Source organism: Larimichthys crocea, chromosome X, assembly GCF_000972845.2.
Source record: "Larimichthys crocea isolate SSNF chromosome X, L_crocea_2.0, whole genome shotgun sequence".
NCBI classification, from domain to species: domain Eukaryota; kingdom Metazoa; phylum Chordata; class Actinopteri; family Sciaenidae; genus Larimichthys; species Larimichthys crocea.
Genome location: NC_040020.1, coordinates 33,131,712 through 33,142,760, shown reverse-complemented (window position 1 = coordinate 33,142,760; position 11,049 = coordinate 33,131,712).

The window sequence follows — 11,049 nt, the reverse complement described above, 5'->3', positions numbered from 1 at the left end:
TCGATTTCTTCCGTGTTTCTTTTCAGTTCGCTACTCCTCCCAGAGTTTTTGTCGCACATACACAAAACGGGTATCAAAACGACCGGCTCGGCCGGGAATGGTGTGCTATGACTTTTCTAAGAGTTTCGGCAAACGGTTTTGCCAAAAATTGCCAAAAACCAAGCCAAATGAATGGGTGTGTATTGTGAGAACTTTCGAGAGCTACATCACTACAGTGGAGAGGGAAAGAAAAAGTCGTCAAAAAATAAATTTGTAAACTGCGACTGTGGCCGCAAATGTGAAGCTACAGAAATCATTTATAGCTAGAAACGTAGAAAAATAACACTGTTGAAGCTGTCAGCTTTATAGTTTTGGCTCGAGACGCAAAGATGCGGCAGCAACACCCATCGACAGCCTCATAGGCTGCCATGCTGCCAACGTTTCTCTGAATTGCTCTCAAGGGCACATTTCTTCACTTTATCAATACAAAAGGCCTATGTAGATGTTCAGGAAGGGCACAGGATGCTCCCAGTTATGTTCAATGATTGGAAATACGTTTTTTCGCGGATGTAATAATGCATGGGGCCAGAGTCAGGCACACTCAAAATTTCTTCAGAAATGTTCTAGTTGATGACTGTAATAGAATCCGTGTAACGTTTAACAAGAGATGATGGGTGAATAGGCTAGGCTACGTGATTAAAAAGGTATAATATAAAATATGCTATGATGATAATGATTTGAGGACATTGACATTTGACAACATTGACAACATTGGTGCATTAGTTCGCCTATTTATGCTGGCACCCGGGGGCCAAAGCCAGGCAGTGCATAATTAGGTTAGTGTTGGTTAGGCTTCTACAAGAAGAAGACTTTGAGCGGGATTCTAAACTCGGCAGCCCACTGAGTGGGAGACGAGATGGATGGCAAAAGACCACAAGTAAGTTCATTGCTTAATGTTGCTACAACTCAAAGCACATCATTCATATAGTTTCAATATGCAATTTGTTTTTATGCTGGCAAGGATGTTGAGGTGACCAGATTTCCCGAATCTAAAATCAGGACATGTTTTGAGTGCGAGCACATTAGATCTGAGCATGCACAGGACATATTTGAGTGCGAGGAAATGTTTGTGTCCAAGCAGAAGAAATGTGAGCACAAGCATGTGATGTTTTGAGTCCAAGCACGCATTTTGAAAGAAAGCAGCAGAAATCTGAGTGCGAGCACAAAATCTGAGCACGAGGACAATAAATCTGAGCACGAGAAGGAGAAATCATGCTCTCAAACTGAAAATGTGCGCTCTTGAATAAAGATAGGATAATTCTTCCATACAACACACACATTGTGTACATGCTTTGATTAAATAAGGACATTCAAAATGCATGTGATGAAGTTCAGATGATGCTTCATCAATCATCAATCAGAGTGTTAAATGAGCCAAAACTATTTACATGACATCACTGTGCCAGTGTGCCTATATGTTCTGCTGTGTTACTGTCTAATGTAACGTACACTACAGCAAAGAGAAGAACTTTTGGACCTAGTAGTGATTATTTGTATAGTGGAGAGGTGTTTTTCAACTCCAGTAAGCAGCTTTAATGAACTTTGATTAGCTTTAAAAACCCACCCCGCGTTTCAGTTTAGTTTTCTCCCAGGTCACTGCATTGGTTGACCAAGACTGGACTTGGGAGACATTGGAGGAGAGAGACTTATCACACCAAAGTAGCATAGAGAAGCTCTAAACTGAGACAGGAGCAAGCTATCACCTGCAGATGATTCCTAAGATCCTAAAACTCTTCATGTGCTACTCCTCAGCTCCACTCATGCATCTTTTTTCTAAAATCAACAATCATCTTCTTGGTTTTGTTGATGTTGAGCTGTAGGTTCTGTGCTCTACTTTCACTCTGCAAGATTGTTGATTTCCTCCAAAGATGAATTCTCATTATTGTTTAATATGGGTCCAATTATGGAAGTCTTGTTGCATCACAATGGGCTTTGAGTAGCAGAGGGTGGCAGTAGTTTTTTAGCCTTAGACTTTGTCTCAGGTCAACATGTTCACCTGCCTTCTAAAACAGACTCATGTGACCAGTGAGTGTAAATTTCATCTCAGAGTCACGTCCCACTTCTTCACCACTGAGGCATGCGGGTTAATCAGTGTCTGATGAATAAGAACACCGCAGCAAATATCATCCCAGTCTACACCTCTCTAGTATCAGAGGACAAATATGAGCTGAGTATGACAAGGACCAATTGTATGTCTTGATGAAGACTGTTACAAACACATCTAATCTACATGAACTCTATTTCTCCAGATTAATTGATTACTTGACCTTGTTAACGTTTAACCACACTGACCTTTATCAGTTCAATCAACACACCCTTCATGCACTGTCCAGCAGCCCCCCCCCCGGAACTTTAGAATATATCTGTCCAGCTGGGAGAAAAATGTGGACTCCAAGGGAATTGTGTTGCACCTTTGGAACTCTTCATTTATATGGAAAATGGGATTTTGGAGGGAGGAAGTTCACCTCGGATTTTCTCGGTTTCTTGATTTTTGGCAGGTTTTCTGTCACCCTCATGTTTGTGATTCATCATGTTTATCAGCAGTTCAGGGTTTACGTGTGTGTTAAGTTTGACCCGGTAATTTCCACATTCGTATTTTAGGCTTTGCTGCCACCCGTAACATCCATTGAAAGAGCCATGGTCCCTCAAGCAGGGATGCTTCTCTATTAGGGCCTGTGTAACGGCAGCCCTCTGTGGATCGTTGGAATAAGCTGTGTAGGAAAACATGGCTTCTGCCAGGCACTCCAAAATGTCAGATTTGACACTTGGGGTTGTCAGGTTTCCCTAACTCAAAGCCATCTCAGTGTTATAAGAGAAGGCTAGAATGGAAAGACTGCAGGCCAGTGTCAGACCAGGGCAGGAAGGAGGACTCAGACGCAGAGGATGTAACGATTAAGCACACTTTATTGAAGTCGAGATCTTCTTAGAAGAGTGATGAAATGAAAAGGCTATGTAACTCTGTCTATTCTTAAGAGACCTGGCTAAAGTGACAGGGCATAAGCACTTCCCAAAAGAGGGAAAACACATTAAAGGGAGGGAACAAGATTAAATACAAACAAGGAAAACAGAAGACTATTCTAGAAATGAAACTCACAAGGAGGAAAATAAAACACTAGATAATAAACACAAAACGCTCTCGAAGGAGAAAAACCAAATCTAAACAAATGGGATCAACAGAAAAAGGCTCACCTAAACAGGGGCTCTACTAATATCTAACGCTCTAACAAAAATTCACTCCACAAGCGGGAGGACAAAAACTGTAACAACAGAAAACAAAAATAGAACACTAAACTTAGAAAAGATTAACCAACAAAGAAATCGCTCTTAAAAGAGGAAGAAGACAACAACTTACGTGACAAAACAATTTCTTTCTATCGGCAAAACGGACTGTAACAATGAGGGCTTAGGTGAACGGACAAGACGAAACACTTTGGCACAAGACAAAGGGAAGACGCCGACTAAATACACATGAGGGAAATGGGTAACAGGTGGAAACGATCAGGGATCAGGTGAGACAATCAGACCGGTGACACATGAGGAAGGGCAAGTGACCTGAAACGAGAGGAGAGTTAGATTTCAAAATAAAACAGGAAGTAACGAGACAAAAACCCCAAGACAGGACAAACCTCACCGCGGTGTGACAGTACCACCCCCCCCCTCTAGGGCCGACTCCTGACGGCCCAGGCTGGTCAGGGTGGTCCCTGTGGAAGTCTGTGATGAGAGTAGAGTCTAGGATATAACGAGACGGGACCCACTGCCTCTCCTCAGGACCATATCCTACCCAGTCCACCAGATACTGTTTACCTCGGCCCCGGTTGTGAACTGTCAGTAACCGCTTGACCTTGTATACCGGACCGCCGTCTATCGCTTCTGGGGGCGGCGGAGGCTGGGACCATCGGACTCTCCTTGGCGGCCTTGATCCAGCTTACGTGGAAGGTCGGGTGAACATGGAGGGATCGGGGCAAGCGAAGGCGAACTGCTGCAGGGCCGATGAACTTGGTGATTGGAAACGGACCCACGAACCACGGCGCCAGCTTTTTGGAAGGAACTTTAAGGTGAAGATCCTTGGCGGAAAGCCACACTCTCTGTCCTGGCTGGTCAGTTGTTGGTTGAGGCGTTCAGTCTGGCCGTTGGCCTCCAGGTGATAACCCGAGGTCAGGCTGGTTTTGGCTCCGATGAGCCGGCAGAACTCCCTCCAGAACCTGGAGACGAACTGGGGGCTCCGGTCTGACACAATGTCTTTGGGAAATCCGTGAACCTTGAAAACATTGATCATCATGATCTCTGCCGTTTCTTTGGCGGAGGGCAGTTTAGGCAAAGCAATGAATATAGCCATCTTGGAGAATCTGTCCACCACTGTGAGGACAGTGGTGTTGCCTTGAGAGACCGGGAGCCCCGTGACGAAGTCCACTGAGATGTCGGACCACGGTCTGGAGGGGATGGGAAGTGGCTGCAGGAGACCCATGCGTGACCCGGAGGACGTCTTGTTCCGGGCGCAGACCGAACATGCCTCTACGTACTCCCGGACCTCCGGCTCCATGGAGGGCCACCAGAACCTCCGGGAGATAGCGAACATCGTTCTTCTGACTCCCGGATGGCAGGAAAGCAGCGAGGTGTGGGCCCAGTGGATCACCTGTGGGCGCATATCAACCGGGACAAACAAACGATTCTCTGGGCACCCACTAGGTGACGGAGCCTCACCATTAGCCTGCTTAACCTCATTTTCTATTTGCCAGGTCAGTGCTCCAACCACACATGTAAGTGGGAGGATCGTTTCTGGATCCTTGGCAACAGGCTCGGGGCCGAAGAGACGAGACAGTGCGTCCGGCTTGACGTTTCGGGACCCCGGCCTGTATGAGAGAGAAAAGGAGAATCGGTTAAAAAAAATAGCGCCCACCTGGCCCGGCGAGAATTGAGTCTTTTAGCTGTCTTGATGTACTCTAGGTTCTTGTGATCTGTCCAGACAATGAATGGATGGTCCGCCCCCTCGAGCCAGTGTCTCCACTCCTCCAAAGCTAGCTTGACCGCCAGCAACTCCGGTTACCAACGTCGTAGTTCCGCTCCGCCTTGGATAGTCGCCGTGACAGGAAAGCACAAGGGTGCATCTTACCATCCTGCTCTGATCGCTGTGAAAGGATGGCCCCAATCCCCTCGTTAGAGGCGTCCACCTCTACCACGAACTGTCGTCGAGGATCCGGCAGGGTGAGGATGGGGGCCGAGGTAAAACGATGCTTGAGGACTCGAAAAGCATCATCAGCTTCTGGAGACCAGCGGAACTGCACCTGTGTGGAGGTAAGAGCATGGAGAGGAGCAGCTGTTGCGCTAAAGCCTCTGATGAACCGCCTGTAAAAGTTAGCAAACCCAAGGAACTGCTGAACCTTTTTGCGGCTATCAGGTGTGGGCCAATCGACCACAGCGCTAATTTTAGCCGGGTCCATCTGCACTCTTCCAGGGGCTACGATGAAGCCCAGGAAGGAGACAGTGTCGGCATGGAATTCACTTTTTTCAGCCTTGACATAGAGCTTATTTTCAAGCAGTCTCTTTAATACTTGGGTTACGTGGTCTTGGTGGGTAGTCAGGTCAGGGGAGTAGATAAGTATATCGTCCAAGTATACATACACGAAATGGTCGAGAAAGTCTCTCAGCACATCGTTAATCATGGCCTGGAATACGGCCGGAGCATTAGTGAGACCAAATGGCATGACCATGTACTCGTAGTGACCACTAGGAGTATTAAACCCAGTCTTCCACTCGTCACCCTCTCTTATACGCACCAAATGATAAGCGTTGCGAAGATCCAACTTGGTGAAGATCTGGGCCTGTTGGAGCTGGTCAAAAACAGATGACATAAGGGGAAGTGGATAGCGGTTCTTTATGGTTATGTCATTAAGTGGGCTGTAGTCAATGCATGGTCTTAGAGAACCGTCTTTCTTTCCCACAAAGAAGAAACCAGCTCCGGCAGGTGATGAAGAGGGGCGAATCAGTCCAGCTTTCAAGGAGGTATCAATATACTCCCTCATGGCCTCCTTCTCTGGCCCAGAGACCGCGTACAGGCGACCTCTGGGAATGGTGGAGCCTGGAATGAGTTCAATGGCACAATCGTACGGTCGATGAGGAGGAAGAGACAGAGCCTTGGTTTTGTTAAACACCTCTTTAAGGTGGTGGTAGCAGGAAGGTACGGAGCTCAGGTCCGGGTAATTGGGATCTGTGACGGGGTTAACAGAAATCAGATTAATGCCCGTGACCTCCTCTCCTTGCAGCGGAAGTTTCAAACAGTCATTCACACAGTCCGCTCCCCAGCCCAGGATCTCTCCTGATCTCCAATTTATGTGGGGATTGTGGCGGTGTAAGCATGGCTGTCCTAAAATGAGAGTCTGAGAGGGTGACTTGAATACATACAGTCGAATGTTCTCCTGGTGGTTGTTGATGTTCAATTTGAGAGGTGCTGTGATGTGTGTGATAGTAAAAAGGTCCTGTCCATTAAGAGCTTTAGCTCGGATGGGCTTAGCTAACAGTTCTGTTTTAAGGCCCAGCTGTTCAGCTAAATGCCAGTCTATCAGGCTCTCGTCCGCCCACGAGTCTATAAGTGCCTTAAGCTCAGTGGTGGTGTGATGTTTTACCTGGACGGTAGTGAGAGTACGTGGTGGGATGCCTGCACCCTTGAAGTTACTCACCACCAGGTTCTTCTTGGCAGTGCAGGTGGCGACGAGATGACCGGGTTCACCGCAGTAGAAACAGCGACCCTCCTGTAGCCGTTTCTGTCTCTCTTCAGGTGATAGTCGGGCTCTCCCCAGCTGCATGGGTTCTCCTTCTGGAGGAGGATGATGCTGCTCTGGTGAAGATCGACGGGTTGCCGACCAACCTGGTGCTTGCGGGCGTAGGGGTCTTTCCATCGGAGGGGGTCTCATGGTGCGTTGCTGCCTGAGTTGGCGGGCTCGGTTATCCGTCCGGATAGCGAGGGCGATGAGTGAGTCGAGGTCCGTGGGTAGGTCCAAAGGAACCAGGAGGTCCTGGATAGGAGCTGCCAATCCCTTCAAAAACAAGTTGTATAGGGCTGTAGTATACCAGCCAATCTCCGCCGATAAGGTGCGAAACTGGATGGCGTAGTCACAGACAGAGTTGTTGCCCTGTTTTAGCCCGCTCAGCTCCCGAGCCTTTTCCCGGTTGGTCGTTACCGGGTCAAAAATCTTCTGCAGCGTTTTTTCAAATTCTGTGAGTGATCTGCAAACTGGTGAATCTCGGGCCCACTCTGCCGAAGCCCAGGCCTTGGCTCTCCCGGCAAGGTGGGAAATCATAAACGCAATCTTCGATCGGTCAGTGGGAAAAGCTTGGGGGTTTAGCTCATAATGTATAGAGCAGTCTATAAGGAAGGTTTTGCATAAGCCCAGTTCGCCAGAGAATCGTGCTGGTGGAGCTAACTTACATGCTGCTCCCACTACAGTCATAGTGGGAACGGGATTCACTGGTGTGGTGGCCGCTACTACCGGAGGCTCGGGTGCTGCATTCGTCTGCACTAGATGATCGTGCAGGCCCTGGAGTTGTGAGGATAGAAGCCCCATCTGGGAGGCCATGGCGGTCTGGAATTCCTGACGGGAGAGCCGGGCTTCTTGGGCTCGCAGGGCTGCCGTGAGTTGTTCTATCTCTGCTGAGTCCATACTGGCCAAAGTGTAATGTCAGACCAGGGCAGGAAGGAGGACTCAGACGCAGAGGATATAACGATTAAGCACACTTTATTGAAGTCGAGATCTTCTTAGAAGAGTGATGAAATGAAAGGGCTATGTAACTCTGTCTATTCTTAAGAGACCTGGCTAAAATGACAGGGCATAAACACTTCCCAAAAGAGGGAAAAACACATTAAAGGGAGGGAACAAGATTATATACAAACACAGAAGACTATTCTAGAAATGAAACTCTCACAAGGAGGAAAATAAAACACTAGATAATAAACATAAAACGCTCCCGAAGGAGGAAAACCAAATCTAAACAAATGGGATCAACAGAAAAAGGCTCACCTAAACAGGGGCTCTACTAATATCTAATGCTCTAACAAAAAATCACTCCACAAGCGGGAGGACAAAAACTGTAACAACAGAAAAAAATCACTCCACAAGCGGGAGGACAAAAACTGTAACAACAGAAAACAAAAATAGAACACTAAACTTAGAAAAGATTAACCAACAAAGAAATCGCTCTTAAAAGAGGAAGAAGACAACAACTTACGTGACAAAACAATTTCTTTCTATCGGCAAAACGGACTGTAACAATGAGGGCTTAGGTGAACGGACAAGACGAAACACTTTGGCACAAGACAAAGGGAAGACGCCGACTAAATACACATGAGGGAAATGGGTAACAGGTGGAAACGATCAGGGATCAGGTGAGACAATCAGACCGGTGACACATGAGGAAGGGCAAGTGACCTGAAACGAGAGGAGAGTTAGATTTCAAAATAAAACAGGAAGTAACGAGACAAAAACCCCAAGACAGGACAAACCTCACTGCGGTGTTACAGCCAGAGGTTTGGCCTCTATGTGGCAGGGGGACTGTGAATCAGATCAGATTGTCTTGTGAATCCACAGTGTACATCATCAACAGAAGACATGTCAGAGGTGTCGGCATTGCGTTCCTGGGGCACTGTAGCCACTATTATGCCAGGTGGCACATGCACAACTTTGAGTGTGTCTTTATCCTTCAGATCACTGGTAGAGGTAAGCGTGAAGAAATCATCAAAGTCAGCATCTTTGTACTGAAGATTTATGCCTGTGCTGATGAAAAAAGCTTGCTGGAACACCTTAATCAGATCCTCCACAGATGACGGCAGGCTGTTCTGGAAAGTTATCTTCCTGATTTCATGATCGATGATGCCTGAAATCACAGAGCATCTTGCACTTCTGCGAGTAAAGGAAACACAGGAACTGTCATATAATGACAGGCTTCAGGTTATTCAACAGAACTACAAGCTAACAGAACAACTACCATGTCACTGTCTATAACACAGCTGTCATAGCTTGTTTCTGAACACCTGACAAATACATGGTGCACAATGTAACTTCTGTATCTGTCTGTCTGTCTGCCTTGTGGTGCCTGGCAGGGAGTGTAAAGTTCAAACAGCTGCATACTAGTCCACAAATGTGTTACTTCTAGGCTGGACTATTGTAACTCTTTGTTATCAGGCTGCTCTAATAAGTCTCTTTGGACTTTGCAGTTAATTCAGAATGCTGCTGCACATGTTCTGACAGGAACCAAGATCAGAGATCACATCTCTCCCATTTTGGCTTCCTTGCATTGGCTGCCTATTAAATCTAGAATAGAATTTAAAATTCTTCTCCTTACTTACAAAGCTCTTCATGGTCAGGCACCATCTTATCTAAAAGAGCTCATAATACCTTACTACCCCTCTAGAACACTGCGCTCTCAGGACGCTGGGTTCCTTGTGGTTCCTATAGTTTCCAAAAGTAGATTGGGAGCCAGAGCTTTCAGCTATCAGGCTCCTCTTCTGTGGAACAAACTACCTTTCTGGGTTCGGGAGGCAGACACGGTCAACACTTTTAAGAATAGACTTAAGACTTTCCTTTTTGATAAAGCCTATAGTTAGGGCTGGCTCAGGTCATCCCTTAGTTATGCTGCCATAGGATTAGACTGCCGGGGGACTCCACCCCCCACCCAGGGTTATGCCTAGCCAGGCACGGTATTGGTTGAAGATGCACACATCTCCCTTACCGAAAACTCTCTCTCTCTCTCTCTCTCTCTCTCTCTCTCTCTCTCTCTCTCTCTATCTCTCTCTATCTCTCCATCTGTGGACATGTCTCATTAATGCATGTTAATTCATGTTACTAACTAAACTTCTTCCCTGGAGTTTATGTGGTCTCTCGTCCAGCAGGTTCTCATGGATCGTGGCTGCTGCTGTGGTCTCCATTACAGTGTATAGTTAATTGATGATTTGCTGCTGCTGTGCATCTGTGTCTCTCTATCTCTATCACAGGTTCCACTGCTACTATGTGTTCTTTTATGACCATATACAGCCATGTTTGATCTCAGTAATATTCTGAAAAGTTAAAAGTATAAAACTGTGTGCCTTATAGTCTTGTTTGATTTTGCTCAGTAACTTTCACTTAGAAATCTTTCTCTCATTTATGCAAGTTCTTTGTAGAAGTAGTTTTTTGATGTGTAAACTTGACCTTGGTTCTCACGGACCCAGCAGAGCTTGTTTGTGAGGTTTGACAGTGATGAACACATTCCATTGTAGCCACCTGTGACAGTTAGATAAGTAAATCATAATGACAAATACTCCTTAGAAGTGTATAAAAATCAGCGTGGGACTGCCCCACCCTGAACATTTTCTGCAGACTGTCTTGTGCGTTTGTAGAACTGTTCCTCTTGCAAGAATAAAATGACAAAACCTTTAAGGACCAATTGATTGATCTTTATTTTGTGTTGGTGAGTGCTTTCAGCAACATTACATATGAGAAGATTCAGACTTTGTAAAATAAAACAGTTCATGGATTTATAAAATAAGATTTTTCATCTTTGTACTGTGATTAGGCCTCCCTGCAGATTATCACAACTTCTTCTTGACTTTTGATAAATTCTTGTATTCACCATCATAACATTATACTGGAAAAAACAATTATTTAATTAATGAAATAATGCTAAATATGCCTTTATCAACAGATGCTCAGACCCGAGGCAGAAGATGAGATGAGAGCGCAAAAATAGAAATGATAGAAAAACATGAACAGTGTGTGTTCTGTGTCTTCATACTGAGATGCATCACTTAAACTGAATTAAATGGTAAATGGACTGTACTTATATATCTCCTTTCTAGTCTTCTGACCACTCAAAGCGCTTTTAAAAAGGATATCTTATACACCCGTTTACACACGTTCATACACTGAGGCATGCAAGGTGCCAACTGCTCATCAGTTTGAGGAGCTAAGCATTCATACAATCGCACAATATGGTGTTTAGTAGACTGTACAGTTTATTCAATCCATTTTCTTAACTTTCAGA